This window comes from Bos javanicus, chromosome 11, assembly GCF_032452875.1.
Source record: "Bos javanicus breed banteng chromosome 11, ARS-OSU_banteng_1.0, whole genome shotgun sequence".
In the NCBI taxonomy this organism is placed as follows: domain Eukaryota; kingdom Metazoa; phylum Chordata; class Mammalia; order Artiodactyla; family Bovidae; genus Bos; species Bos javanicus.
Window position 1 is genome coordinate 84,858,202 of NC_083878.1, and position 7,370 is coordinate 84,865,571.

At 42.9% G+C, this 7,370-nt stretch overlaps 1 long non-coding RNA gene across 2 annotated transcripts; it reads right to left on the minus strand.

Moving 5' to 3' along the window:
* Positions 1–3,331: 3,331 nt before the first annotated feature.
* LOC133257423 (uncharacterized) lies at positions 3,332–5,974 on the minus strand. 2 transcript variants are annotated; one of them, XR_009739546.1, is made up of 3 exons: positions 5,203–5,552; positions 4,631–4,856; positions 3,332–4,494 (listed from the first exon to the last, which is right to left on the minus strand). It is a non-coding gene; the product is annotated as an uncharacterized LOC133257423 (long non-coding RNA). The 2 variants fall into 2 exon arrangements; XR_009739545.1 differs by lacking the exon at positions 3,332–4,494 and having other exon boundaries at positions 5,203–5,974.
* Positions 5,975–7,370: the final 1,396 nt, after the last annotated feature.

Consider the following 7,370-nt stretch of genomic DNA (forward strand, 5'->3'; position numbering starts at 1 on the left):
GACTTGGTTGATTGTTCAATTATCTTTGATTCATTCTAATTTTTTAAACTGATTCCTTGATAGATTATTCTTTGTGGGATTTTTGAAAAAGTGGGTCAGAAGGATGGATTAAACCTATCTCTAACTATATATTTAGTGTTAAGCTCTGGGAGATCTCAATTCATTACAAGAGTTGGCAACCTAAGCAGATTTTCTGTTCTACGTATCAATGTTAACTGAGATATTCATTTTGTAACATTCATAAGAAGCACCAGAACTTGCTATTGTGGGTACTGTTTTTGTTGTTCAGATGTTAAGTCATGTCCAACTCCTTGTGACCCCATGGACTGCAGCATACCCAGCTTCCCTGCCCTTCACAGTATCCCTGAGTTTGCTCAAACTCATGTCCATTGAGTCAGTGATGCCATTCAAACATCTCATCTTCTGCTTCCCCCCTTCTCCTCCTACCTTCAATCTTTCCCGGCATCAGGGTCTTTTCCAATGAGTCAGCTCTTTTCATCAAGTGGCCAAAGTACTGGAGCTTCAGCTTCAGCATCAGTCCTTCCAATTCAGGGTTGATTTCCTTTAGGATAGACTAGTTTGATTTTCTTGCTGTCCAAGGGACTCTCAAGAGTCTTCTCCAGCACCACAATTCAAAAGCATCAATTCTTCAATACTCAGCCTTCTTTACTGAAGGTATATCGAGAACTATTCACCCACAATGATATATAAGGCACTTTCATGTATGAATCACCACCATACAGGATGCAAAGTATGTATCGCTGCACCAGTTTTACTGATGAGAAAAACCCAGAGGTTTTAAGTAACTTGGTTTCTGCTAGACAAGATTCAAACTAAGCTTTGTTTGATATGTAGCTAAGGCAATGGCAACCCACTCCAGTACTCTTGCCTGGAAAATCCCATGGACGGAGGAGCCTGGTGGGCTGCAGTCCATGGAGTCTCGAAGAGTCAGACACGACTGAGAGACTTCACTTTCACTTTTCACTTTCATGCATTGGAGAAGGAAATGGCAACCCACTCCAGTGTTCTTGCCTGGAGAATCCCAGGGACAGGGAAGCCTGGTGGGCTGCTGTCTATGGGGTCGCACAGTGTCGGACACGACTGAAGCGACTTAGCAGCAGCAGCAGCAGTGTTCTCAAGCACTGTGCCGCAGGATCTTCCAAAAGGGGTTTTCTCTTGGTTCCCCTCTGCCCGTTCACTGGCTCTCATCCCTCCCATGTGTCTGAGAAGGAGAAGGACCCCCTTTCCTTTCCTTTCAGCTTCTCCAGGTTCATACTTCTCTGCCCTTTTCACTCCTGTTCTTGCCTCTGCCACTTGCTCATTTTCCTGTGCTTGTAGCTCACAGTCATGAGAAGACCTTCAGGAATGAGTTAGATTTCTTTCTGCTAAAAAGAAGATACTCCTTAAATGACCTTTCCTCATTATTCTAAATACATTAATGTCCTAATGACTATGGTTGTGTAACAAACTGTCCCAAAGTGCAATGGTCTCAAAAAAAACAAAAAACCTTTTGTGATGTTCCCGGATTCTGTGGGTCAGGAGTTCAGACAGGAGTTGGGAGGACATATCTGTTCTAAACAATTTGGGGCTTTAACTAGAAAGATGTGAATGGCTGGCCGTTGGGAGAGGGGAAAAGTGTGTGACTGTGTGACTGGGGGATGGAAAACACCTGAGATATCTCCATCCAGTCTGCTGGTTGAGACTGGAGGTTGGCTGGAACTTCAGCATGGGTCTCAGCTGGAACTCTCCTTGTGGTCTCCCTGCATTTTCTCTCCATACGGACAAGCTTGGACTTCATTTTGCATAACGGCTGGGTTCCAAGAGCAAATATCTCAGAAGAGCCCTGTGGAGGCTGAATGGCATTCTGTGATCCCGCTGCAGAAGTCACTGGGTGTCCTTCCTCTGGGATTAGAAACCTATCTTGATTCAACAGTAGGAAACAGACCCCCACCCCTCAAAGGGAAAGAGCATCATCATTCCCCTGTAAGGAGGGCATGCAGAATGGGAAATCTGATGATGACCATCTTTGAAGAATATAATGTGTCACTTTTTTTTTTTTGACTGTGCCAAGTTGCATGTGGGATCTCAGTTCCCTGACCAGGGTTGGAACCTGCACCACCTGTCTTGGAAGCTCAGAGTCTTAACCATTGGACCACCAGGGACGTACAGCCACATTTTTTTTTTTTTTTGCTTTGCAAAGGTAACTTAGTCACATGTGTGGCCTCCCTAAAAAGTCATTCCTTTACCACATGTAATCTTTCATTTCTACCATTCTCTTTTAATGAAATTTAATTGACAGCATAGTTTGAACTCTTATTTCAAAGGTGAAATGGATGCCCCCGACGTTTCTGTCTCTGTTCTCACTCTTCCTGATATGCGGCCTGACATGGGTGCCATGTGCTCAGTTGTTCCTCCTCTAGATCTCCCCTATCCTCTAGATCTCCCCTCCCCTCTAGATCTCCCCTCCCCTCCTGTCCATCGTACTTGGTAGCCCAGGAAGCTGGAGTCTGCGGACTGCAGCCTGGACTTCCTGTTCGATTTGGCCAAAGCAGGGAACCAATAGGTGACCAAAGAGCAAAAAGAGAGCTGGGTGCCCCTGCCTTCAGCTTCCTCGCTGCTGCATGTTTCTACCATGGTCAGAACACCTTTCACACAGTTCTTTCCTACAGCTAAATATTAATAATAGACAAAGCATTCCTTCCTGGGTAGCTCAAACCATAAAGAATCTGCCTGCAAGGCGGGAGACATGGGTTCAGTCCCTGATTTGGGAAGATCCCCTGAAGAAGGGCATGGCAACCCACTACAGTATTCTTGCCTGGAGAATTCCATGGTCAGAGGGGCCTTGTGGGCTACAGTCCATGGACACGACCGAGTGACGAACACACACACAGACATTCCTCTTTAAGCTTACAAGAAAAGCCTTAATTGGCTTCCCAGGTGGCTAGTGGTAAAGAATTCATCTGCAATGCAGGAGATGTGGGTTGGACCCCTGGGTCTGGAAGATCCCCTGGAGGAGGAAATGGCAACCCACTTCAGTATTCTTGCCTGGAGAATCCCATGGACAGACGACCCTGATGGGCTACAATCCATGGGGTTACAGGGATCAGACACAACTTAGCGACTACACCACCACCACCAAAGCCTTAATTACAAGGATGTGGGCTATAGCTTGTGTCTACCTTTTTCAAGTCTACAAATACCACTTCCTTTAGCTCAGCTCTTACTGAGATATTTGCACTTCTTCCTTAAACACTGTGCTCTCTGTCACTGCCTTGCCTTGGGAAATGCTTAGACTCTGGTCACAGAGTCAGAGCATATGGACTCAAAATCATCCTCAAGAATAGGCTGATAGTTAGTCACTTTGGTTTGGTTTAATCACTCAGTCATGTCTGACTCTTTGCAACCCCATGGACTGTAGCCCGCCAGGCTCCTCTATCCATGGGATTCTCCAGGCAAGAATACTGGAGTGGGTTGGTGTTTCCTTCTCCAGGGAATCTTTCCAACGGGAAGCCCTGATAGTAACTAGGCATGTGACAATTGCAAACTAAATTAATTAAAAACAAGATTTCATTCCTCATTTTCACTAGCCACATTTCAAGTGCTTAATAGCCACAGGTAACTAGTGGTGACTGTCATAGGTAGACAGTATGGAAGACATCCACCTTCACAGTAAGTTCTACTGAGCAGTGCTATCTAGAATCCATTTAGAAAAGTGATGAAATTGTGGGTGGGAGCCTCTTATATGAATCAGATATAAATGGAGCCCTTATGGTTGAGCAGAGAGTGGGGAGGATTTGGAGACGCTTACACATGTCACCTCTTAGATACCCTTCGGAATATTTAGAGCTCCTCAGAGAACAATGGAGAAAACGGAGAGAGACCCACCCAGCCCTTGTAGCTCAGAACTCAGCCACGCCCCCAAGCATGCAGATCAGATGTAATCAGAAAAAAATGACTCATATCAAAGGAAGATGCTGCTCGTGTTTTACCTAGCTTATCTCTGACACATCTGCTTGTATTCACTCCAAACATAACAGTATAGAAACATTATGTCGAAGCATTTGCCTCAAACAAAAATCACCTTTTAACTTGATCTCATTCACATTTAATTTGCAACTTCCACTGTAAGCCTTTAGTTACAGGACAACACAAATGTTCTCAGAAGTCCAGCGGAACTCTTGTTTTCTCTTTGTTCTTTTTTATCCTGGATGTAAATCAATTGATATTTATTTTCAAAGACTTCTGTCCCTTTCAGGTGACTGCAGGGGGTAAAGGAACACATTTTCCAGAGTCTTCTCAGGCTTAGCCCCAGCCCCAACAGCAACCACATTTCCTGTTGGTAAAATTCACGTCCCCAACAGAAAAGTCATACCTAGTTCCTCCGAGGATAAATTGCTAAAATAGTCCCTACTCCTTAAAGTGATGAGGTTAAAAAGTTCCGTCACATATTAATTCTTCTGTTTCAGGAGAGACTGAGTGTCAGGTCTCTGGCAGCTTGGGAAGAAAGTAAGCACAAATTACCAAGAAAAGTTCTGACCTTGTTGGTTATGACTGCTTGGAGAAGATATATAAAGTAACAGTTAAATTATAAGCACACTGAATAGTAGTTACTTTTGACTACCACTCTCACCTCCTTATCCTTTTTCTTCATCCGCCTTGCTTCGCTCCTTTGGCGTCCGATCCTTAATCATGGTACAGTTGCTTTGCCTTGCTGTGTGGATTTGCAGCTACAGCTGTTGTCCTCAATAAGGCTCTAGGCGTTCCAGACTGACCTTTCAGAATGAGAGCTCCAGCTCTGCTCTCCTCAGTGACAGTCTGGGCTAGCCTAGCTTCCAACCCCAGACATCCTAGGGAAACTGAAGATGGAAGGTTATAGAAAATAGGGACACATAAGCATGATGACTGCCATATAAAAATCTCTAAAAACTCACTCTGCTTCTCAACGTGTCCCAGTATTCCTTAAGCCATATTTTGTCATATTTACATATTTACATATTTACATATATTATTTATTTACATATTTACATATATTAACTTCACATCTTGCAAGATCGATATCTTGAATTACACAGATACATAAACTGGATCTCAGCAAAGTCCATGGACTTGTCCTAAGGTTACACAGCTAACAAGGGGTAAAGTCAGAATAACAACACACATTTGATTACAACCCCCTTATTTTCCCCAATATATCATGATCACCTTCATAAAGCAAGACACGTGTCTCAAGCTGAGTCCATGGATCAATCTTCATATCGTGCATGTGCTCAGCCGTCTTGGTAAACTTCTGACTGAACGAAGGAGGTGATTTCCAGAACTAGGTCATCATCTTTTTGAAAAATGCCTGTGTTGCTTCCTGAGTCCCTTTAAAGATTGCCTTTGATTTGAGATGATCTCTAGGTTTTGACTTTCAGGAAACTGGCTTATGATGAGGATTACAGCACCTCAGGGTAGGTGGTTGAAATGGGTGTCAACCAGCGCTGGAACAGGGACAGCTTGTGCTCTGGGAGTGCACTCCTCCCTCTTCACTCTTACTCTTTGAAACCAAAGACACCTGGAGCCTGAGCATGTTTGCTTTGGCAACTGGATCCTCTTGTCAGGATGAGCTAAATAATGCTCTTACCTTGGGGCTGGAAGAGACCTTGAAAATCATCTGATTCAACCTCCTTCCTTCACAGAGGGGGAGAGAGTAATTCAAAGGCTTTCCAAGGTCACCGCCACATTAGCAGCAGAGCTAGATCTGTGAGCCCCATCTGTGACTCTTAAGAGGAGGGTGTTCACTACCACTTCAGCCCACCTCCACACAAAGCATGAAAGGGCACTTCTAAAGAGTGAAGTCTTTTCTTACAGCAACTGTGTGTCATACAAAAGAACATGGGCTTTTGAGTCAAACAGAAGCAACTAGAATCCAACACACTTGGAATCCTGAAGATGTTGCCTCTAGATGCGTGATTTGAAAGTTTGATTTCTTCATCTGTAACACCATGAAGTTAATGGAAGGATGGAGTGACACAGTGTATTTTATCGTGATGCTCAGTAAATTATAGCCCAACACATCCCCCTGCTGTCATTCCTAACAGGCTGTGAGCAACAGAGCCAGCCAGGTCCAGACTGATCTAAAGACACTAATTCCAGATCAGACAATGTATTTCTGAATTTCCTCTGAGAGTCAACATTAAACCATAAAATACATAACTCGTGCTGCTAATATTTTCAAGTGGCAATGATAGAAATTAAACAACAAACTTTTTAGTCATTTTTGAGTATCTACTTTGTGCCTTAGTAGTTTACTATGCATTTTTCCCCAAAACAATCTTGAGAGCAAAAGAAACCTAGGTTCAGATGATTAAATAAATGGTATAAGGATACACATTTCCTCTGTTCCATTTGTGAAACATACACCCACCAACACTGATTCTTGTTAACATGGCTTCAGCCCAGGCACTTTAGAGATTCTGCTAGACCCAGACAGACTTCAAGTTGAATTTTAATACAGTGAGAATAAGAGGAGGGGTGGGAGGAAAGAAATGTAACTACTTTTCAGAAAGTTGAAAAAAGAGTAGAAACTGCCTATGAATCACTATCAAGATTTTGTTTCCCCTGTTTTGTAAGAAACTCAATTTGGCAGAAAAGAAAAGGCAAAGAAGTATTTAGCTGTCTCCCTCCACGCAACCAAGTCTGAGGAATTGCTTCTAGAACTGCAAATTTGGCTTAAGAACCTGTAGACTGACACAAAAGCTATTTAGACTACAGGAGAGAGTTCTGTTACCTATTGTGCTGGTGTGAAAGTAAAATGAAGATACTTGGGATTTATGTATATATTGACTCTTCAACATTCTAAGCAAGCAAAAGGCATTGAAAGACTCGAGAAGAGCTCTGGTTTTGTTCCCTGCTACTAAAAGTTGAGATTCCAGAGTCCCCCTGGGAACCTGAGTGTGGTCATGCATGGCATTTGCACAAAGACTTTTAAGGGTCTCAAACATGATAGTGCTAGTTTATAATAGTTAAAGCTGAGTTCAACCTTATCTCTACCCATTAGCCCATGGAATGATGTGGTATAACTCGCTTCTCAGAGCCTAAGTTTTCCCATCTGTTAGATGAGGGCTATAAGGTTCTCCCAGTGATATTATTGTTGGAATTGGAAAGTGATATCCATAAGGCCCCTCACAGAAACAGAGTATGCAGTTGTTGTTGTTATTATATTACCATTTTTTAATCTTCCTTTTGTCTGAAATGCCCTTACCACTAGATACCCTTTTAGGATGTTTTCCAAGATACCATCTGTTATGGACAAAATCCATATGTTAAAGCTCTTATCCTCCATGTGACTATATTTGGAAACAAGTTTTTTAATGTAGGTTATTAAGGTT